This window comes from Dipodomys merriami, unplaced genomic scaffold, assembly GCF_024711535.1.
Source record: "Dipodomys merriami isolate MVZ:Mamm:240054 unplaced genomic scaffold, mDipMer1.0.p SCAF_8, whole genome shotgun sequence".
In the NCBI taxonomy this organism is placed as follows: Eukaryota; Metazoa; Chordata; class Mammalia; order Rodentia; family Heteromyidae; genus Dipodomys; species Dipodomys merriami.
This window is the reverse complement of record NW_027206401.1, coordinates 11,304,758-11,329,259: the sequence shown is the minus strand read 5'-3', so window position 1 is coordinate 11,329,259 and position 24,502 is coordinate 11,304,758. Positions and strand designations below refer to the sequence as shown.

The following is a 24,502-nucleotide window of genomic DNA, read 5'->3' as shown; positions in this document are numbered from 1 at the left end:
TTTGTTTGTTGTATGAGTTGGGAAGATGACTAAAATTTTTGTTTTTCCTAGGTGCCCTGATGTAACTAAAGGAGAATTTTAGTAATCTTATAATTCAAATTGAAGCTGGAAAGGCCCAGAGGCATTCTGGAGGAGTTATAAATCTGTTATTTCTGGTTTGGGAATCAGTGCTTCTACTGTGTGTCATTTGTAGTTGAACCCACTTGGAAACAGGGGCCTGCTTTGGTCTTAGGCTGTCTGTTTTCTTGTTTCTGCTTTCCCCTGTCTTCACCCTTGAAGCAGCCTCCCAAGTGGACCTGGAGCTACATTTCCTTTTTAAATGTTCCACGTTGAAATGTTAGTCAACTCCAATGAGTCTTTCCAATGAGCTTCATGGCTAACAAGGGTTTTTGTTTTGTTTTGTTTTCTTTTCCCACTTGTTAGACTTCAGATTTTTAAGGTACACGATTTAACAGCTTACAGGGAGTAAAAGTACACTCAATCATGTGAAATGTTCATCTTAATTATAAGCTACGTGCTGATTTCAGGCATGCTTTTAAAACGTTAAGTGCACCTTAAAAATAAGGAAACTTGATAGATGTGCAGTGATTTGGCAGGAACCCATTAAGTTGTTAAATGTATTAAGGGCCCTAGCTTTGTGCACAGTACAATACTCATAATGGATTTTGATTATATGCTTGGTGGTTAGTAACTTACAAAAGGCAGGACCATAGGCCTTTTCTATTTTGGATTGAAAATAAATATGTCTTTTCAGTATTAACAAAAAGCATTCTTAAGTTGAAGGGCATGAGACAATTATTATCTTTATGGCTGAGTTATCATTTGTAGATAAGTTAATGGTTTCCTGTGCAAATAATTGTACAGTCAGCAACCTAAGATTTGAGTTCTTTTTTAAGACATTCAAAAAAAAAAAAAAAGAAAGTTAGCTGTAGATATGAATCCCTCTTCAGGGTCATTAGACAAACTTCAAAGTATTCATGCTCATGAAAAGACCCCTATTTTGAAATTTTCTTATGAATAACAATTTCAGCATAAAAATCAAACAGTTTGAAGCCAGCCCAGACAGGAAAGGTTATTAGACTATTTGGTATTATGATTGTTATCATCATCATCATCACTAATTTTAATTCTTAATTTATCTTATTATTTTAAGTATTTGTACAAAGGGATTGCAATTCAATGTAATAATCTAAAACAATGACAATTTATAACAGTACATCTAGATCAGTGCCACCCTTCCCACTTGAGACTCCTATCTCTCACCACAGAAAAGCCTGAAGTAGCTTTTCTGGTGGAAAAGCTAAGGCCCAGCATTCAAGGTCCTGAGTTCGATTCCCAGTTCCTGTATGCCATACACACAATCACACCAAGTTACTTGTGGCTATTTTTAAAAGTTAGGGTAACATACAACACACCCAAACAGTCACACATGGCAAGAGGGGAGATTGTTGCACAACTTCCACAGGATGAACCTGGGTTTCCTAGCAGGAGGTGCAGTGGTCACATACAGTCCTATGGCCTGATCCGTGATTAATGAGGCCTATTGCGACCCTGTTTGGGTTCCACAGCGGCTCCTCTTGTCCTTTCCTGTGATCATCCATTCGTCACCAGGGCACAAACACTGCTCTCTGCACAGGGAACAGATCTTTCTGTCCTGGGCTTTGTTTATAAAATAAAATTGCTTTCAAACCAGGGTTTAGATCTTTTTTTTTAATCCCTCATTTGGTCTTCTTTAATGTCACATGTTTGGATCTCTAGATTGTTTCAGGTTTGAAATATTCTCTGTGTTAGCAATTAGATGGCTCATGAATAAGAGTTTTAATTTACTTTATTCTAAGTGGACAGAGTGTTTTAAAAAAGAAGTTGGGGGAAATCAGATATAAAATCCGCCGTCTTCAAGTGTAGTCGTTATTAACGTTGTTACATTTGTGTTGCGTGTCACAAACTTTTTTCTGCACTAAAGCCTCTGTCACAGAACTCCTGGATTGAAAAATGAGGACATTTGCATTCTTCTCTTTTGTCTACTGACCTCTGGCTAAGGTTTGTCCCAGTTTCTACAGGATTTCCCCTGCAGAAAGCCCCTGGACCTCGGATAACCATCTTAGTCACCCCGCCCTGTGACCTCCCAATCTGCTACACTGTAATTTTTACAGTGCCACTGTTTAGTACTGTTAGAATCTTGATCTCCTTGGCATAACTATGAATGCCTTTTTGTTTGTGCTGTGGGTAGTTTTGAAAAATGTAAAGCGAAGATGAAAATATTATTCATTGTGGGGTCACTTGATTCGATCCATAGAAAAAGAACTCCCAAGCCAGACACTAGTGGCTCACATCTGTAACCCTAGCTACTCAGGAGGCTGAGATCTGAGGATTGTGGTTCAAAGCTAGCTGCTAAAGCATGAAAGTTCATGAGACTCTTATCTCGAATTAATTACCAAAAATCAGAAAGTAGAACTGTGGTCCAAGTGGTAGAGCATTAGTCTTGAGTACAAGAGCTCAGGGACAGTGTCCAGGCCCTGAGTTTAAGCCCCAGAACTAGCATACACACACATACATGCACACACACACACACACACACACACACACACAAAGATAGAATTCCCAAATGAGATTGCTTTTGCTACTTGAAGGAGATTTCCTCTATGTTTCCTATTCTTTATAGACACTGCTCTATTTGGGATTGTATTTGCCTTCTGCAGTGTTTAGTATTCTTTTACTTGGCTTCTTCCCCCACCTCCCACCCTCATACCATGGGCTATTTCCTTTGAGTAACTTTTGCTATAACCTATGTGTGAATGGTAAGCTCAGTTGCTACATGTTTTAAAATGTCTGATTGTGTCCTTACCTTTGGTTAATAAATTTAGTCTTGGTTCAAAAACTTTCTTTCCCAACTTTGAAGACATTGGGTCTGTGAAACTACAATCTAGTGGAGCTAAGTAAGTCTGATGTTAGAACAAGGATTTGGTTCTGTGAGTGAGTGTGTGTGTGTGTGTGTGTGTGTGTGTGTGTGTGTGTGTGTGTGTGTGTTTGTGTGTAGGCATGCTCATGCATGCGGGCATGTATGGGTGTCTGTCTACTTCTTTGCACTTAGGAAATTTTGCTTTATCCATAAATCTGAAATGTCACTATGACTGTTATCACATCCCTTTTTGCTGGAGTCTCCTTCAGTTCAGGATATTTTCTCCTACTAACATTAGTATATTTATTTTCTTTATTGGAACGCCAATAAATGGACTTTGAGCTTCTTGGAGTTGATTGTTGCTGCCTATTTTCCTTCCCTCTGCATTTGGCACTATGTTCTGGAGATCTTGGCTTAAATTTTGCAGTCTCCTGGATGAATCTTTATCCATGTAAATTTTATTATTTAGACCATTGAGTTTTCTGTCTAGACACTTACTTAATAACCTGAGACCTTTCCATTTTTGTTCTTCTTTCCGTGAGTGGAATGTCAGTATCTATGGATATTGTTCTGGCTCTTCAGGAGTAACAGTTTGTTATAGATGATCTTAGATTGCTCAGAAATTTTCTTTGGCAGTTTTAAAAACACTTTTATTTGTTAATTCTTAGAAGGAATATATTTGTTTTCCCTTAAACCCCTAGATCCCGCTATATTAGCTCTCTCGTGTTTTTTTTTAAGCCAGTTTAGAGTTTCCTGTGCTATCCTACTGTTTTTGACTGGTTTTGTTCTGTTTCCTTAAGGGCTGACTGCCCCCTTCCCATTTCATTTCCACAGAAGGTTCTAGAACGCTCACCATCCCAGCCACTCTCCCCTTTCTCTTTGCAGTCACTGACCCTTGCTTGAACCTTTCTTAGCATGGCCCCTCCCACTGTCTACTGAGAGTCACCCCAGCTGGAAAAGGATTCCTGAGATGAAGGCAAATAAAGGTACTAAGAGACAAAAACCTTCCCAGGCCTGGGAGGGAGAGCAAGGGCCTTCTGCTGACCAGGTCCTTTTGTGGACGAGGCTCTTCAATGAGTGGGAGCGCACTTCTCTATCTTACCTAGAAGTTTAATTGGTCAAAACTTAATTTCTGGGAAATGTTGTCTGTTCCAAAGTTCTTCTAAACTGAGCATTAGGAGATGACCAAAATAGAAGCTAGTAAAATTCTCTTTATAGAGCAGGAAATAAAATTGTACAACCTGGATGCATTCCTGAAATTTCTTTGTGGTTTGGCTTTGGCAAATTACTACTTTTACTTAACAGCTTTTAAAATATATTTAGATTTAAGTTTAAAGAGTGAGAACCACATGTGTAAACACCATTGAATACCATTCTTTGAATGAATGGGGAGGGGGGAGGATGTCATTTATATTCTTTCTCCACTTCCACTGGAAAGCCCATTTCTTTTGGGAAGGCTTTAACGGATAGTGTACTCACCTTAAAAAGTGAAAGGTGTTCACTTAACTCTTACCATTGTTACTGAGAGTTGCTTGGCCCAATCTCTTAGGATAATATTTTCAAATTGGAGTCTATGCCTTAAAATAGGAAATGGTAATCTATATGTATGTCATGAGAATAGAGAATAAGTATGTTTAGGTATTAGAAAAACCCTTATCTTATTGATGCATTAATAGAGAAAATCTTCTTTTTTCCCCCTTTCTTTTGAAAAATGGTTTTGCAGTTAATGTCTTAGTGACAGGCAAGGGAGTCAGGTGGACAGAACCAGAGACAACAGGGCCTCCTGTCAAAGGAGGCTCAATTCAGCTTGGTATATTGGGAGGTCTTTTGAAGGATTACAAGGAAGAAATCATGGGATCATATTTGTGGTGTAGATGGAAGAATGAAACAGAATGAGGAGTGAACCAGAGGGAAGGTTGGTCTTGTGATCTATGTCAGAAAATGAGAGAGCCAATGAATCAAGTCACTAGATGGTCTCTCCCCAATTCTAAACTTTTATTCTGTGTTTATTAAATTGCCATTATACTAATTGACAGGTGGTTTTTTATAAAGACTTAGCTCTTTTGGAGCTAGAAACCTAAGTTATGAAGAAGTGAAAAGACTCCTCCAGGTCAGATAACTCTGTTGTGGCAGAGCTGGGCCTGGGCTCAAGACCACACATCTGGTTAGGCCCAGGCCAGTTCCACACCTATGGTATTTAACATCTGCTGGCTGAGGACATAGAAGGAGATATTGACAGACCTAAATTTTTTTCTAGCCAGTTCTTGGCTGACTCTTCAAAATGACTTAATTCTAATCATCATTCCTACCGCTCCCAAATCACTTTGAGAAGGTGACCTTGTCTCTTCCCACAGAAAACAGAAGGCACCCAAGAACTCACTGGGCCACCAAATCTAATAACCAGCATCTTCCTACCATTATTGTAACAAAAACTGTTAGGCACTGGATCTTTAGAGCCTCTTGTCTTTTCAGGGATACTTTTTGAATGTTCTTCCTTTCCCAGTGTTGCTCCAAAAACCTGTCCTTCAAACATTTACATAGTATCTGGACTCTCTCAGCTAACCTCTGCTTAGAACACATGTTTCTCCATATTTTTTTTTTTTTGGCCTTTGTCCTTCTTCTGGGCATTATCTGTGCAATATAGCATTTAAATCACCCCAAGTCTGAATCATTTCTCCTTTACTCTTTTTACAACCTTCTCACCAAAGTTAGCTATGACTCATAACACTAATTCTAAGGATTGCTATTTAGCAATTACTTGTGAGCAACTGTCACTTGCTTGAATATTGGGTAAGTTATGGTATGCAAAGAAATACAACCAAACACAGGTTGCATGCATAACTGGAGTTGCAGATTATTTAGGACAAAAAGTACACTTTGACCTAATTTTATAAATTTATTTAGGTATTAAGTTTCAATTTTCTAATGAAGTTTTAGGCAGCATGCTCTAGCATACCTGTGTCCAATGGGAGGCCTGCCCTTTAATATAGGTTTAATGCTACATGGCCAAATGTCGGTACTTTTATAGATATTCCAATGAGTGAGCTGAGAATCCTCACAAACAGAATTCAAAGAAGTATCACTGTTTATATAGTTAGTTATCACAAAGACATAGTCTACATAAAATTTACTCTAAAGAATACCAACCACATTTCATTTAGGCTCGAGTGGAAAGCTAGAATGGGGAAAATCCTAATGATTTCTTGTGAAGGGAACACAAAACATTATGACTCCTTAAAACTCATTTTCCAATAGTAATCATACCATGTTTTGAGGCTTGGTGAGACAGAATAATGACGTGAAGCACACACTAGATATACTACTAGAAAGTTTAATCAAAGTGAAAAATGGATTCAAGTATAGATGGGAAATGACAAGGTTTCTTTGCAACAGTGAGTTCTCACCCCCTTTTCTTCAGGGGCTACGTGATTCCATTTTCACACATCCCCTCTTTCTGGAGGTCAAAGCAACCTACTGTCTCAAAAGCAGAGATTTCCAGGAAGTACTGGCCACCAGAAAGGGATGTATGGATGAAGACTTCATTGTTTGGTGGTCACCGTAAAATGTTTTATTGAAAGGTAGCTCACAGTGTTTATATTTCCTTTCCCCTCATCCTCAAGATGAAGATTAATTAAAACTGTGATACATTTGGTAGCTCACATTTAAAAAAAACAGCCTGATATGTAAAAGTTGATTTTTGTTTGTTTGTTTGGGTCCGGTCATGGGGCCTGAACTCTGGGCCTGGGCGCCGTCCCTCAGCTCTTCAGCTCAAGGCTAGCGTTCTACCACTTGAGCCACAGCGCCACTTCCAGCTTTTTTCTTTTTGCTTATGTGGTGCTGAGGAATCGAATCCAGAGCCTCTGGCATGCAAGGCATGCGCTCTACCACTGAGCCACCTTCCCAGCCCCAAAAGTTGATTTTTTTGATTGGTGTGGAAAGGATGTGTATATGTGTGTGAAAAAGAAATTGCCTTCCTAAATATAACATTTGAAATGACAGTAGAACTTTTCCCATATGTTGCTTGAATAACAATAGTGTTTTATATATTTTTTTACAGAAGTCTTTTTTTTTTTCAAAAAAAAGAAAACTGTTCTTCACCATTCAATAAATGACCTCAAATTCAGGTGTTTAAAGCTGTCTCTTCAAATATGAGTTTAAGTGAGGATCACATACAAACTGGTCACTTTCTCTTTGCTAAATCTACTGTGTTGATGAGACAAGGAGCCCAGAGGACTCATGCTCATTTTAAGGGAATTTCGGTATACTCACTAACTTTGTTCCTTTTCACCAGTGTGCTCGCACCGTCTAACTTGCTCAGGAGGATGAGTCTGGAGTGAAGGAAACTCTTGAGCTCTTGTTTATTGAAGATGGTGCTTATGAAATGCTTCTGCTGAGAAAATGTGGCTCCTTCCATGTTGTTACATATGTAGACCTCCAAAGCACATTCCCATAATCACCTTCTTTCCTTATTTTGTTCTGTACTCCATTTTTGGAAAGCTTACCGTACTCAGAGTATTCGCTCAGTGGTATGAAATGAAGGTCTGGATTGTAGAGTTGGATGATGATGATGATGATGATTTATTTAAAATATAATATTATGATTATTAAGGTATATAAGGGGGTTACCATTCCATAAGTCAGGTAATGAGGTAATGAGTGTAATATTCTCTGTGTGTGTGTGTGTGTTTTATTGTTTGTTTGTTTTCTCGTGCTGGCTCTGGGGCTTGAACTCAGGGCCAGGGTGCTGTCCCTGAGCTCTTTGGCTCAAGGCTAGTGCTTCCCACTTGAGCCACATCTCTACTTCCAGCTTTTTTTTGGTGCTTTAATGAGAGATAAAAATCTAATGAAGGGGCTGGGAAGGTGGCTCAGTGGTAGAGCGCTTGCCTTGCAATGCATGAGGCCCTGGGTTCGATTTCTCAGCACCACATAAGCAAAAAGAAAAAAGCCAGAAGTGGCACTGTGGCTCAAGTGGTAGAGCGCTAGCCTTGAGCTGAAGAGCTCAGGGACAGTGCCCAGGCCCAGAGTTCAGGCCCCACAACCGGACCCCCCCCCAAAAAAAAAATCTAATGAATTTTTCTGACCTGGCTGGCTTTAAACCCCAATCTTCAGATCTCAACCTCTTGAATATTATAGGTATGAGCCACCAGCACCTAGCCCTAGAAAATTCTTTTTGGTGATAATTTATGTGTGTGCCATTATTGGGGCTTGAACTTAGGGCTTGGGCACTGCCCTTAGCTTTGTTGCTCAAGGCTAGCATCCTACCACTTGAGCCAAATTCCACTTTTGACTTTTTGGTGGCTAATTGGATCTGAGAGTCTCATGAATTTTCCTGCCTGGCCTGGCTTTAAACTTGATTCTTAGATCTCAGCCCCTTGAAAAGCTAGTATTTACAGGCATGAGCTACCATTCCCAACTTCATAATTGATTTCTTTTTTAACTACAGGATCTTACAGCCCAGATGTAATTCCAGAATGACCTGGAGTTCAGTAGATAGCCTAGGCTGTCCTCAAGGTCATGATTCTCTAGCCTCCCCAGCGCTGGGATTATAGACGGGCACCACCATACCTGGCTTGAAGTTCTGTTATTCTTTTGCATTCAGAAGCATACAGTATGACTGTAGCTCCCTTTGGGCACATTTCTGGCTGAGTCTGTGGTGGCCATTTCACTGGCTGAAGATTCCATGTGGGTAAGGACTGTATGTGTCTTAGTTGTGTCTAGACCCACACACCCACACCCACACACTGGCGAACCATTGTTGCTCAAATGTTGCATGGTTTCAAGGTATTTTAGAAACATCACAGGCTACATGGATGATAGAAAAGTGAAGGCCGAGAAGGTGCTGGAAACCATATTATTGCCCTTGTAGTTTAGCCTACGACCAATCTGTTTCTGCAAGAACCTGACATCTTCTCTGAGCCTTACTAGTTCACTTTGTAAGCCTTATGCTTCAAGATGAACCAGTCCACCAAAGGGAATTCATTCAAGCAATGATTCCCACTTTATGTTTTTGCCCAATATACTCCCGATGTTGAAAAAGAAAGGAAAATGCAGTTGTACTCTGCAGCTCTGTTGAGCCAGCTTTCCTCATGGAGAGCAGTCTGTGCTATTAAGCTGGGAAAAGAGTGACATAGAGAGAGAATCTGATTCAGGAGTCACCTATTAGAATTCCTGATCTTCAATTGAGTATTATAATTAATAATCTTGTATCAAATAATTATGCTAACTCCTACTCTGTCTAAAAAATTAGATAGAACACCAAAATCTTAAATCCTCCGAGTCTGGTGAACACTATTTTTGTTTGATTGTGTGTGTGTGTGTGTGTGTGTGTGCGCGCGCGCATGTGTGTGTGTGTGTGTGTGTGTGTGTGTGTTTTATATGCTTATAACTAATTTACCATGAAATGTAGCCCAAATTTAGGAGACATCTGGCATCCATGTGGCTCGTCTTAATATTGTTTTAAGAACTTTAATCAGTACTACCTGATACCAGCGTGTGTTCCTGTGAAAGCCAGAAATGGATACAAACTAGAACCCAAATTTTTCTTAAATGGTCAACTTATTTCATAAGTTTGATTTATATACAGCACCCAGATCGTGAGGAGACATGCAAACCTGATATATAACATCTGGACTGTGGGCGTAGAATCCTTATTCTGACAAATTGTTCCCAATGTATCTGTCCAAATGCCACTGTAAATAATCCCATTTATTTAAAAATTGCTTGATGAATGTAGTTTTTCTAAGAACTCATCCATTGCACAATAGGAGATGTATTCCTTGGAGACACTTTGCATTTCTTACTCATTTCAGAATCCTTTGTGCCTGGCACAGAGCCTGACTCACAGAAGACATTGACTCCACAATCGAATCAAATGCTGAGTAAGACAGCAGAGGTACAGGTTAGGAGACCAGAAACTAATGACAGATGAGTTCATTTTCATAGTCTCCATTTCTTAACTCTAGATGTTTTTATTGTTTGTTTAAAATGATTGTAAATGGTTAGGTTTCTTTCACAAAAACAAGCACAACAAAGTAGATATGTCAAGAGATATCAAAGCTGGGTGCTGGTGGCTCATGCCTGTAATCTAAGCTACCCTGGAGGCTGAGACTCTTATGTCCACTTAACCAGCAAAAAATCACAAGTGGAGCTATGGCTTACATGGTGGAGTGCTAGCCTTTTGGGGGGAAGTAAAAGCTCAGGGACAGTGCCCAGACTCAAAGTTCAAGCCCTAGAACCAGCACAAGAAAAGACAGAGAGAGAGACAGAGACAGAGACACAGAGAGACGGACAGACAGACAGACAAGATCAAGTTAGAAATTGACTTGGATTCCCCAGGAGAGCTGCAGAGCATGTGCCTTTGGAAGCCTCCGTGAGAGCAGAATGTATCTGTACAAAATAGATCCCACATACTTGCAGAATGGATAAATAGCCAGTTCTGAGATGTTTAAAAAAGACCAACCACATAAATGAAAAATTCAAATGACTACCTGGCATGTCTATTCTAAAATATTTGATCATCTGAATTTCACCCCACTCCCTTCCCATACTTTCCAACCAGTCTCTACTGTAAACTTTGTAGATGGTGCATTTTCTTGATTATTTCTGAGCAATCATGTGTGTATATAGAATCCTGGAAGTTGCCCCTATTTAAAAGGAAAAAACTAGTAAAATCACCCAGCTTTTTTTTTTTTCAAGAAAGAGCTAGGAAAACAGACTGTTCTTTGCCCTCTTTTTATTTCTGCATCTTTTCCATAGGTTTCCATTTGTAAGTTAGTAATAGCCTTTGTAGAAAAATCATGATGCTTTTTTTACAACAAAAGTAACAACAAAAATCAGATCTTTAGAAATGTATCAAATGAGACATTTATGAGGCCTTTATGTAGAAAATTAAATGACTTTCTTCTCACTGTAAGATATATATGAAAGATATTTTCAAATACTTACATACATAAAAAGACCTAAAGGGATTAGCATGTTTATAGGCAATCTCATTATTGTAAATATGTCAGTTCTCCAAATACAGGTCAAGTGCAATCCCAGTAAATCTAACATGTCTTTTGTATGATTCCAAAAGACATATGTTATATAAAATAACAAAGACCTATAAATAGCCCAAAAATCCTGAAAAAGAAACAGAAGAATCTGGCAATGTTATTTGTATTGTTAATAATGTTAGTTGTGGGCTGGGAAGGTAGCTCAGTGGTAGAGCGCTTGCCTTGCATGCTTGAGGCCCTGGGTTCGATTCCTCAGCACCACATAAGAAAAAAGAAAAAAGCCAGAAATAGTGCTGTGGCTCAAGTGGTAGAGTGCTAGCCTTGAGCTGAAGAGCTGAGGGACAGTGCCCAGGCCCAGAGTTCAGGCCCCATGACTGGACCTCCCCCCCCCAAAAAATAATGTTAGTTGTAACATTAGACAATAGGGATGTATATATATATATATATATATATATATATATATATATATATATATGGATTTATAGTGAGAACTGTAGATTGATATAGATATAAATATATTTAGATATACATTATCTATATGCAGTGTAACTTTTATAATAGAAATAATCAATTAGGTTAATAAAACACAAGTCCTGAAACAGGCCCACTTTTTTTTTTTTTTTTTTGGCTTGTCCTGGGGCTTGAACTCTGGGCTTAGGTGCTGTTCCTGATCTTTTTGCTCAAGTCAAGTGCTCTACCACGTGAGCCACAGAGATACTTCCAGTTTTTTTTTTTCTTTTTCTTTTTTTTTATTGTGAAAATACTGTACACTTCCAGTTTTTTTTTTGAGTAGTTTCACAGACTTTCCTATTTGGGCTAGCTTTGCACCACAATTCTCAAATCTCAGCCTTCTGAGTAGTTAGGATTACAGGGATGAGCCATCAGCGGCTAGCAGGCTTACATTTGTATAAAGACTTTATATGTGACAGAGATGAATTACAAATCAATGGAAGTGATAGATTAATAAATGATTTTAGGGTAATTGGCTATCCTTATGGAAAAAGTGAATATGTGTATCTGACACACATCATCTATAATAATCAATTTCAAATGGATCTTGGACTTAAAACGTAAAACAATTATAATACTTTTAAAAGAAATACAGAAGAATGTATCTGTCTCCCTAAGGCAGAAAATGAATCTTAAACGAAATACAGAAGTCTTTAAAGAGAGCATCAATGACTATATCACCTTTTTGAGCTCCCATTTGTCAAGTGAGATTGATAACAGATCATAACCCTTAGCAGTCATGTGGATTTAGATACCGAGGAATATGTAGCTAGCACTCTAATATTCATAAGGAAAGGACAATCTAATAGAAAATGGGACAAATACTTGGATAAGATTTTTCACAGGAAAGAAAACAGGAGTGGTCAATTATATTAAATATCTTATGAAAATTAATGATAATTCATAGTAATTAACTAAGAAAACACATGTCTAAATCACCATTGTACAGTTTAATGCTCCTCAGAATAGATATTATTAAAATTTCATAGCATCAAGTATTGGCCATAATATGATACTAAGAACTCTCATATACTCCGGGTGGATTGTAAACTGATAGATTTACTCTTGAAAAAAGTTGTTGCAATTAGTAAATTTTAACATGTGTCTGATAAATAACCAGAAATTTCATTCATGTAGTGTATGATCTTCTGCACATGAGTACCGGTGCCCCGTGTGACATTGTCTGTATGAGGAGAACCCCGTACAGGTTTGATAGAGCACAGAGTCATGTGTCACTTAATGGTGGAACAACTGTCGAAGAAATGTATTATTGGGTTATTTGATACAGAATTTTCTTACACAAACTTATATCGCTGTTGTTATTAGGTGGTGTAATTGTATGAGGCCATTTGTTATCCATGAGATCAATCATTGACTGAAATGTCATTAGACAGGACATGACTTATCTATAAATATACCACAAGTTATCCAAGAAAATACTGTCTGCCCATGCAAATAATTACAGAAATAATTGTCAGAAAACTGGCATGGAAGAATTTCACAAGTGAGGAAAGCAAGTCCCATGGTACATGTCTAAACCTATTTCTTTTTTCTTGTTCTCTTTAAGTGGTTGTACCTAGGGGTTGCCATTCAACAAAACAGTCTCTCAATACAATGAGTCCTGATCAGTGTTGCCCCTTTCAATATGCTCACCCATCCCTCCCAACCACCCCTTCCCTCACTCTTGTATATTCATTGTAGTATATTCACAGAATTCTTGACTACATTCTCCCCCCACCTTCTCTTTTCATTCATCTCTGCCTTTCCCCTTGACCCCACCCCACCCCTTTCAAGTGCTCTGCTTCCTGGTGTTTATTTATGAGCCTATTTCATCATTCAGAAGCACTGAGATTTGACTGATGAGATTCCTCCATGCTGGCCTCCTGTCAGGCCCCACATGTTTGTCCGCAGCTCTAGATTATGAATATTCCCTTGTTTGCCTCTAAGTGGAGCAGGGAAAGGTCTGTTTCCTTTTGAAGAAAAGATCTCAGATGAAGTTTCATTGGCTCTGATGGGTCTGGGTTGGGGCAGGTGCCCATCCATGCACCAATCACAATAATGAGGACAATGATGCATATGAGTGGCCTAGCTTAATTAATGACCTTCAGAGCACATGGCTGGGAACAGGGCAAAGGAGCAAAAAAATGCTGCTATACTGTGTACCAGAGGAGGGTAAATGAATGTTGGACTTCTAGAACAGCAGAGAATATTATTCTGCCCCTTTGATGCTAAGAAGCCAATTTGTGTTAGACTAACCAATACTACTCGCTTGTGATTTACAGCTGTGGCTCAGAGAAGCACAGACAGAAGCAAGAAAGTGACTTTTCCTGTTGCAGTAGGCACAATTACAGGGTTACCTAGCTAGCATTCCCAAATAAGAATGGGCAAATGTGGAATAGCATCTCAAGATGAAAGGTTGACAGAAGCAAGAATTTCATCCACACAGAGGTTCTTTGGAGATTTATGTAACCAAGTTTTGTATCCCCTCAAAAATATTCACTTTAATTTTGTCTACTTGGCCATCACTGAGTTGAGAAATATTTTCAAGCTAGGCATCAATGCTCACACCTGTTACCCTAGCTACGCAGGAGGCTGAGATCCAAAGAAATATGGTTCAAAGCTAACCCGGGCAGAAAAGTCTGTGAGACTCCATCTCCAATTAGTCAACAAAAGCTGGGCTACAGGCATGCATGGCTCACACAAAAGAGCGTGCCAGCCAAACAAGCATAAAGCCCTGAGTTCAAACCCTGGTACAGAAATTTATGGAAGGAACATTGGTAAATTTTCCTTTTTACCAATACATGCTGATTTAAAGTCCTGTTCTTCTGGATAGACCATGTGTGAATTTTCACTCTCTTTTCTAAAGCTTGTATGTTTTGAAATAAGGATAATTTGTGCTTATGAATGAATCTTTGGGGCTCCTGTGTGTTGACTAATTGACATTTTATAAGAAAGGTTTGTGCTTCAAGTGTTTACAAAGTTACCATCATAAGTAGAATCGTTGTCATTAGAAATAACTTTTAAGTACGTTAGAAACAAATGCATGAAAGAAAAAAAAACATTTAAATACATATCTAAAGGTTCATTTTCCTAACATCACATTATCTGACTTTTTCTGCTTGACTCATACATATACTAGATATTGCAAATCAGGGAAACCATGGGACCTATGTTTCTTTGGGCTTGGCTTACTTCACTTAATATAATTTTTTCCAAGTTTTTCCATTTCCTAACAAATGGGGAAATGTCATTCTTTCTGATGGAGGCATAGAATTCCATTGTGTATATATACCACATTTTCTTGATCCAGTCATCTACTGAGGGGCATCTGGGTTGGTTCCATATCTTAGCTATGGTAAATAATGCTGCAATAAACATAGTTGTGCTGGTAGCTTTAGTGTGGTCTTGTTTGTAAACATTTGGGTAAATGCCCAGGAGTGGGATTGCTGGGTCATAGGGGAGCTCTATGTGAAGTCTTTTCAGGAACCTCCATACTGCTTTCCAAAGTGTTATTTCTTTGTTGCTTTGTATGTCCCTCCCCCACAGTATAACCCCTGCTTTCACTATATTTGATGTCGGTATAATTTGTGGAGGAGATGGAAAAACAAGTCGTTTAAGGATACAGGTGGACCCCGTTGCATCTATGAGAAGTACAAGTTGTCATGTTGAAAACGAACTTTACAACTTTGGTGGGGGGGGGGGGGGAGAGGGCGGGGATTGGGGGGGCGGGGGGGAGGAGGCTGGGAAGGGATGTGAAGGGTAAACAAAGGAGGAGGCTACAATGCTTGATAAGAAATGTATTCATTATCTTGCCCATGTAATTGTAACCCCTCTGTACAGTATGTTCACAAAAAATAAAAATTTATAATAAAAAAAGAAACAACGTTTAAGTTGTTCCTGTTTTAAACCATGCCTGAGTTAGACCATTGGAAGCTGCTTTTACTGAGTCACAGAACATATCAACAGGCCTTTTGCTTTGCCCTACATATAAAGAGAAAAGTGTTCCTTTCTTGGACAATTTTGTTAATTTCCTGAGTAATTTTGTTAATTTCATTCTGGAAGGACTGGCTTTTCGTTGTTAAAATTAAAAGTGAGCTTATTTCAGACATGGTACTGTGTTGGACTTAAATCTCCTTATTACAAACCCAACCCTGACATTTTATTTATTTTTATACTCAAACTTGCCTTAGTTGCAGTGTGCAATGAGCCTATATAACTTACTTTAAACATGATTTGCTTACATTCCCAACTCTAAGCTTAGCATTATTCTTAGACCAAAAGAAATAAACTGTCTGGTTTCACTGTTATTCAGTAATGTGCAATTAGTATTTTCTTGGCATAAATATAATATCGATGGCTATTTTTTGTTTTGTTTTTACATCAAATTCTATTTGTATTTAATGTCTGGAGTATGCTACATTAGTGGATTTTGCACTTAATCTTAGATAATCAAATAGTCTTAATGCACTAAAAATTTTGTATTGGATTTTTCAGAACAGCCTCTGAGGTAGTAAGGATATAAATGCATGGCTTATAAAAGCCCTGTTGTTATTCCCACATTCCTATAGTGACAAAGAAGCCAGTTCATTGCTTTACTTCATATTGAATTTCCTGCAATATAGCACTTCTTTTCTTTTCTTTTTTCAAAAATGTACACTTGTACTTTTTAATATTTCTTATGATGAAATCATGGTCTTTACTTAGCTTAAAATTTCCTTAAATGCCATCTATGTAGAACTGTAAGTATAAGTTTTCTGAATATCATCTATTTTAAGATTGTCTTTATTTTCATTTATTTGTAATTAGTCAAATAAGTTCTAAGAGGTTTTTTAGAGCTTTCTGTTGGAGCTGGGCACCAGTTGCTCACACCTGTAATCCTAGGTACTCAGGGACTGAAATCTGAAGATTGTTGTTTGAAGCCAGCCTGGGAAGAAAAGTCCATGAGATTTATCTCCGATTAACCACCAAAAAAGGCTAGACGTGGAGCTGTGGCTCAAGTGGTAGAGTGCAAACCTTGAGTATGAATACTCAGGAACGGTGTGCAGGCCCTGAGTTCAAGCCCTAAGACTGGTGCACACACACACACACACACACACACACACACACACACCCAAGCCCTAAGACTGGTGCACACACACACACACACACACACACACACACACACACACACACACACACACCCTCTTGGTTTTCTAAGTACACACACACACACACACACACACACACACCCCTCTTGGTTTTCTAAGTACCCACTCTTGTCACTTGTTTGTAATGCTGATGGGCTAGTCATTTCCTTTCACTATTTCATAGTGAGCATTTGAGTTTTTTTAAGGTTCCATGTCCTTTTTGATATTTCAAATACTACATTTTGAATTTGAATAGCACATAATCATTGCACGTGCTTATGGAGTGCCCTGTGATAATTCAGTGCATGTACACCATAGGAAATGATCGAACTAAGGTAAGTGGAATAGTCACTACTTCGGATATTTGTCATTTCTTTGTGCTGGGATCATTCAACACCCTTTACTATTGGCTCTTTCAAAATATACAATTAATAGATGTTAGCCTGGTGTGCTACAGAACATTGGAAGTCGTTCCTCTGCTCCACCAATACTCCAGACCTTTTTGCCATTCTCCCTCCACCGCCTCCTGCCTCTCTGGTGACTGCTGCTAACTCACTTCTCTGAGACCAGCCTTTTGGGCTTTAACTATAACTGAGGACGCAGAACAATATGTCTTACTGTGTTTGTCCCTTCCATGTCATTCCTGACTTTCTATTAACAATGGTGTTGGTTGATTTTAGAGCATTTCTCTCTCTCTTTTTTTTTTAAACATCATGGTGACATTATTCTGTTCCTAGGTTACTGAGAGGTCAGGCATAGGTGTTGAGTTTTTTTTTTTCACATAAAGCACTTATAACCTATTGCTAGGGCATGAGAGGTCTATTTATGTATGTGTATAGAATAAAGGCTACTTAGAGTAAAATGGTCATTTACTGCATATAGGGTTTTCTGAACACTTTAGAATTCTTATATCTTATCTAAATCAAACAAGCCTCTTACTTTTCTCTCTTGGAGTTTTAACAGATTTGTTCTCAGCTTTCTGTTAGCTTCAACAAACAAACCTGGAAGCCTCATTTTTTTCCTGTATTCTGAAAGCTTTTTATAGAGTTTATGAATCAATTATTAAACTATGCATATTCATTTCAGCTTCTGTATTCTGTATTGTAGTTTTAGTTTTGATCATTTAAATATCATCTGAGACAACTTGGCATTGATATGTTCAAAATGTATTCACAAGGATATTTTTATTGAAAACTCTTAAGATTTTGATCTTTTCCATTTCTCCCAAATATTCCTTGAATAATTCTAGCTTCATGTTAGATTTTAAGAAACACATTTCCAGAAATGTGTTTATGCTTTGCAATGAAGCAGGGTTTTTTGGTGTCTGAGGTTCTGGACTTTGAACTCAGGACTTTATGGGTGCTATGTTACTTGAATCATGTTTCTAGCCCAGCCTTTTGTTAGTTATTTTGGAGATGGAGTCTTGAGAATATTTTTCCCCAGGCAAACTTGAAACTAGAAGTCTCAGGATCTTGGCATCCCAGGTAACTACAATTACAGATATGAGCCAAAAATACCTAGCTAACTTACATTAGATTGTTTTATCAAAAGAGTTGAAGTTTGCACTCTCCTTGGACTATTCTTCTAAAAGTAATTAGCATACTCTGTTGTTTCTTTCCCTCCTTTCAATGCTGCTCTCTAACTGCCTTTTCACTTTTAAGGGTTTTTTTGATTAGCATCAACTGGAGGGTTTTTTTTTGGTTTTGGTTTTGGTTTTGGTTTTGTTTGTCTTTTTGAGTAATTTCATAGATCCACAGATTATAAAAGATTGTTTTCATTGTATTTGATTCCCATGCCCTGCATATTGTATTTTGTATATACATTTTTCTAATTTGGGGAGGGGAAGGGGAAGGGAAATAACAAAATGCTGATACAAGAATACAGGTTGACCCATTGTAACAATGAGATGTACAAGACACTATGTTGAAAACGAACTTTACAACTTGGGGGAGAGGGCGAGGGAGGAGTTAGGAAGGTGGGGAGGGAAGGGATGGTAGGGGAAAAACAAAAGAGGAGGTAACAATGCTCGATAGGAAATGTATACATTACCTTACTCATGTAACTAACCCCTCTGAACAGTATCTTTACAATTAAAAAAAACTTTTAAAAAAATCCCATAAACACTAAGCCTGTTTTAAGAGAAAAGAAAAGAAAAGAATTCATAAACTTTGAGACGTCTATGGTTCTGGTTTCTGAAAGAAGTGAGCAGAAAAGCCACTGACCTTACCAGGTATAAGCTCTTCCCTCTGCCCCATGATAGGAACTCACCTCTACTGACTTCAAAAGATGGAAGCTGAGGAGTTACAGGGGGAATACCGGCATAAGAACACTGGATGCAGGAGTGGCCATAGCCTAGCCGGTTCTTCCCATCCTGTGGCTGATCGGTGCTTCAGAGCTAGGGATGAGACTGAGTGAAATCATTACTCATCTCCATACCCTACTTCCCAGCCCTCTAAACCATAGCAAGTTGTTGGGCCCCTTTGTTTTCAGAGTTCTTTAAAGTTTAGTTCTTCGGAGGAAAGGAGTGGGGGGAGATCAAAGAAGATTGGGGTACCAAGCTCTCTAACACCAAATCCTATCAGGCCTTTTATTTTTTAGTTATGTTTTTTCATGATTATTGTCTGTTACAAAATTAGGTGTCTTTTCGTAGTGAAATTCTAGCCTTTCAGCTGCCAGTCACTTTTTGCCACTTGAAGTTTATCTTAATATCTCATCCATTCTCCATTACATAATTCTGGAAAGGTAAAAAGCAATTTTTTTGTGTGTGTTTCTACTACAGGTGAAGACTGATGTGAGGCGTATCGTTGAAGACGTGGTAAAGGTGAGATTCCACTCTGAAAGTGGCATTTTTATCGTTGTTATTACTTGGGTATGAAACATATTGAAAGATCAGTATGTTTACCACTTAAGCTTTTATGTATTTTTGTCCATATACACTCAGCAAGACATTTTTTCTAACTTCTTTTTTCTTCATCAAGATTTAAAGCTCCCATTTTGTGGTGGTGGTACTTAAAAACCACAATGAATGATAAGAGGGAGGCAAAGGAAGGAAGGAATACGCCTTTCTGTTAGGTACTTTAATTCCTATTGGCACTTTAATGAGTCATCTCTGAACACATTAGAGCCTATTTGACAAGACCCCAAATGTCATTGCAACATTATTTAGTTGCACATCAAGTGCTGAGTTAAGTGGTAGAAATACATGAACTAGGTAAGGAAACTCAGTCTGGTAAGCATAGTATTCATTTTTTATGGCAAAAAAAAAGATGGTTTTTTTTTTTATACCAAGTCAAAAAACAGGCAATAAAATAAAAACAAAATGAAAAGTCCAGGTGAAACAGTAAGTTAGAGTATGTTGTCTTAACCAACAAGGTCAGAATGCTTCTTTGGAGTTATAAATATTTAATATGCTCAATTATTCCTCCAGGGCTCAGTATTATTTTCAGAGACAAATCGTATTTTAATGGAGTGAAGATTGCTTGGTTTGTGGCAGTGTTCACTACTGTTTTGTTAACTGGAGGGCATTGGTTTTTTAATCCTGCAGGTCTTTATTACTGGTAGGAAAGTCTGAGAAGTTCTTTTGCTTAATCTATGTGTAGAATGCTGAGTAGCTGAACAATCAAAAGACCTTCTAGTCCATAGCTGGCTTGTTTATTAGGCACAGTGCTTCAGGCCCTCAGAAACAAAACAAAATTTTAACCTTAATTTCTGTTAAAAGCAAGAGAAAAAATAAGTATGGTAATTAATACAGTGAACCTGCCTATTTGTGGGTTTATTGCAAACAAAAATTCCAAAAACAAACAAGAAATTAAGTGCCTAACATTTTTCATTTCACAGCCCAATATTATCTACAGTTGTGTTTAAGTCACTGTGTGATCTGCTGAGTTGTTCCCTGATCTTGACTTTGTGACCCTATGCCTTCCCCCAAAGCAAGTGGTTTCTTAAAAAGCAAGATGCAAGTGAATGTATTTAAGTGAGGCTATCAAGTGAAAATCTTGGATTTGTTGATAAGCAGATGTCATTAACGGAAGTTGGGCCCAATTGCTGGGAAAACGCATTGGACACGCGCAGAACAGCCCTGAACATTACCGTAAGCATGCGTGCGCAGTATTTCCCCAATGGTGGTCTCCTGTGGATTGCAGGGGCCTACCGTATATAATAGTGAATACAGCCTGGATTACATTTGTCTTCATATCTGTGCAGTTGCTACATATTTTAATTTATTTATTTTTGTCAGTCGTGGGGCTTGAACTCTGGGCCTGGGTGCTGTTCCTCAGCTCTTCAGCCTAAGGTGAACACTCTACCCCTTGAGCCACTGCGCCACTTCCAGTTTTTTTGGTGGTTTATTGGAGATAAGAGTCTCACAGACTTTCCTGCCCAGGTTGGCTTTGTACCGCAATGCTCAGAGCTCAGCCTCCTGAGTAGCTAGGATGACAGGCGTGAGCCACCAGTGGTATATTTTTTAATGATTTCTTAAGAAGGAAAGAGCCCACAAAGTCCAGAGTGCCCAGGGTCCCCAGCAGTTCTGTGGCCTGACCTGTGCTTCCCTTTCCACTGAGAAGAATAGCTACTTTCTTTTGTGTCTTCTTTTGGAACAGGTTATATTTCTGCAAATGATGTCTGTGCTCCTCAGAGACACACATGGTTGTAGCTACAGAGAAATAAGTGGACACATAGTTAGCTGCGACTATTCATTGTTTTCCTGATATCACATAAAAATTTTCCTTCTAGATATTCAGGTGAAATTCTGTTAGCTTTGTAGTGTGATATGGCTTGACTCAGGGCTCCTGGGTGCCCCTTGGCCTGGTGCTGCCCCAGCTCCATGTGTGCTGCCCAGGCCTCCTTGTTGTTGGGTAGTCTCTGTGTTCCTGAATGTAAACATTTTCAGTCACTGGGGATCATCTGGCTTTGTTTGGTTTTTCAAAACTATGTTGTAGTTTTGAAGAAAATACTGTCTTTTGGTTTTCAGTGTTGGGGACTTATCATTTGTGTAGAGAATATCGTCTGAAGGTTGCTGGGGTGTTAAAGCCAGGGTGCTGACTGTGAGCAGCCTCCTTTTCCGGCGCAGGCTCCCTGAGGACCAGGACTTTGGTCTGTTTTGCCTGCAGATAGATATTAGGAAAAGACAGATATGTAAGAGGAGCTGGGATAATGAACTATTTTCCTTCTTTAGAACAATCTGAAATGCCCTGGTCCTGCTTTGGGCATCTCAGAGCACTGCTGCACGTTGTTCGCAGGTGTTGGCAGGTACGCAGAACTGTGTATGGCCCCTCAGGAGGAAGATCCAGCTTGGGAGCCAGTTGCCAGCTGTGGAGAAGAGCTGTCTTCTCCATCCCAGCTTTTATACTCTGAAGCCACAAAGGCATTCCAAAGCAAGAACTTCTAGAGATGATTGACTGACTTTAATTCGCTTGACTAGATTCAGTGGTCCTAACTCACAAAAATTTTGACAACAAAATCAGAGAAGTATAAGAAATGCATTATTTTCTGTTAATAATGCCAACTGTGTTTTTGTGCGTGTGTGTGTGTGTGTGTGTGTGTGTGTGTGTGTGTGTGTGTGTGTGTGTGTGTGTGTGTGTGTGTAGATGTAAGCCTGTGCATTTTTCAGGTACTACAAAAAGAAACAGGTAGGAGCTGGCCGTCAGTGGCTCACACACAGATTGAGCCACTCTGGAGGGTACTCACTAGCTACTCAGGAGGCTGAGACCTGAGGATTGCAGTTTGAAGCCAGCCTGGACAGGAAAGTCCATGAAACTCTTGTTTATCTCCACTTAACCACCAGAAAACCAGAAGTGACACTGTGGCTCAAAGTGCCAGAGTGATAGCCATGAGCAAGAGCTGGTGTCTCATGCCTGAGTTCAAGCCCCAGGACAGGAACCAAAACAAGAAGGGAGAGAGAGGGAGAGAAACAGAGGGAGAGAGAAGGAGAGAGAGGGAGAGGGAGGGAGAGAGGGAGAGAGGGGGGGTAAAGAGGAAGATAAGTAGGTACACAGACAGACGATTTTATTTGGAATAAATCATCCCTGCCTTTTGTATCTCATGCCCTCCTGTCTAGGGCACCACCCACTTCAGTTCTTTGCTGAAGGGTTGAGCAGACCTGCTGCTTAGTGCACAATGGAGACTAGGAACATGAAGACACCATATCTCATTCTAAACGGTCCCATGTGCTAAGACCGTCTTGAAATGTACTCTTCTTGCTAGAATTTCCTGAGCCCTTTACTTGGTTGAGTAACAGGAGAGTAGAGTACATCTTCAGTGAAGATGCTAACTATTAGAAACGGTGTTTCTCCACTCTAGAGTTGATATTACTGACCCACGGTGCCTGTGGCCCACCACTTTTCTCCAGCAGGTGAGCCTCGATCTCGAGTTTCTTCCGTCCCCATCCAAAGGATGCTGTTACCATCCTTCAAAGAAATAGTCCCACACCCTCCTCAGTAGATGTTTTTGTGGTATCTCTGAGGTGCATTATCTTGCAGCTGAAGGTTCTGTGGTTTTGGAACATTGTGGGGTTATTTTTGTGTTGTTGTTTTTTTAACCCTTGAGACTAACAAAACACTATCATGAAGGAGCACTGAGGAAGGAAGCTACACCGTCTATCCCTTCACAGGTCCTGTAGGTGACCTTGCTTCTGTTTCCCAGGGTCCTGTTTTACTTGGGGCTGATAAATTTTTCACAAGTCAGCTAATAGAAAAATAATCAGTGCTTACAGCACTGCTCAATGACTCACACTGTGAATTAGTAACTTGTATTGAGCGAGACATTGCCAATAATACCACCGTCCGGTGGAATTCTTGGCAGAACATAGACTTAAATGCAATGTGTGATCTTTACCAAGTCACAGAGTGCTTCCCTCTAGATCCTTCCTGAGAAAAATCCTCTGATCACCTTGACACGAGGGCATCATGGTAAGGATTTCTGAAAATAACAAAGATTAGATGTGTTGCACAAACTACAGTGGTCACAGAATTAAAGCATCGAGTTATATCATTCAAGATGTATGGATTTGCCTCTGTCAAGCATGAGGCATCTTTTTTTTTGTTAACGATGGGGAAGGGAACTGGTACTTAGTCACTCATCTGAGGTCAGCTCTGTGCTTTCCTGAACTGCACATGATCCACAGGGAGGTGTCCCAGGCCAGGTTTCCCAAATTAAAGCAGAGAAATACCTCTGTCCATGTCCCTACATCATCACACCCTGCCTTCCAGCCTTTTCACCTGTTCCTGTATTGTTCTGTAGGAAGGTCCATCATAGACTAGCACAGACACAGAATTGGGCCAGAGGAGGAATGTAGCTTATCAAAGTTACCATTGTGGTCTGTGAGAGGAGCCAGGGAAAGGACATTTAGAGGACAAAGCTCTGCACTCTCTACCTGGATGATGGTAGTAGAGCCAGGCCTCACAGTTGCCAGTTAGGGAGATCCTATATGGTAATTTTCCCCAGATGGGCCTCTGTTCCACATGGCCCATGTGTGGGGCATCTTGAAGCATTTAGCTGACCCCGGCTGTAACACAGGTGATGGAGAACATTGGGCCACCTGCAATTCTAATATGGAGAACGTTTCTTTCTGCTGTTAAACTTCTTCCAACATAACAATATTCAACAGATCCTGATGAATTCCTTATGCACCACATAAAATTACTAACCATAAGTTATTGATAACATGTGAAATATGACCTGTTTAGAGATGATCGTGAATTACTTGTTTACATTGAATCAGTGGAGCTACGTATTGGGAGGGGTAGATGGGACTCTTAGAAAGTGGGCCTGAGAAGGTAACACACACCTACAAACAACATTTCTGTGAAGCCAGAGTGTGGCAGAAGAATTTAGAAATTCATCTGAAATTTAGAGTAAATTAGAAATTAACATCAAGGGTAGAGGAAAGGTGATCAGAAGAAATGGACTTCAGATGTCAGTTGTTTGATTGAAAAAGTCCTGTGGTTTTAGAAATAATCATCATTTTCTGTTGTGCA

General features: G+C 39.3%; 1 protein-coding gene across 1 annotated transcript in view; it reads left to right on the top strand.

Moving 5' to 3' along the window:
* The window catches only part of Plekhg1 (pleckstrin homology and RhoGEF domain containing G1), a 194,333-nt gene that overhangs the window by 36,354 nt on the left and 133,477 nt on the right, over positions 1-24,502 (top strand). The window contains exon 2 of the mRNA XM_070010950.1: positions 19,309-19,350. The gene's annotated coding sequence lies outside the window, so the exon portion shown is untranslated. The remainder of the gene's footprint in view (positions 1-19,308; positions 19,351-24,502) is intronic.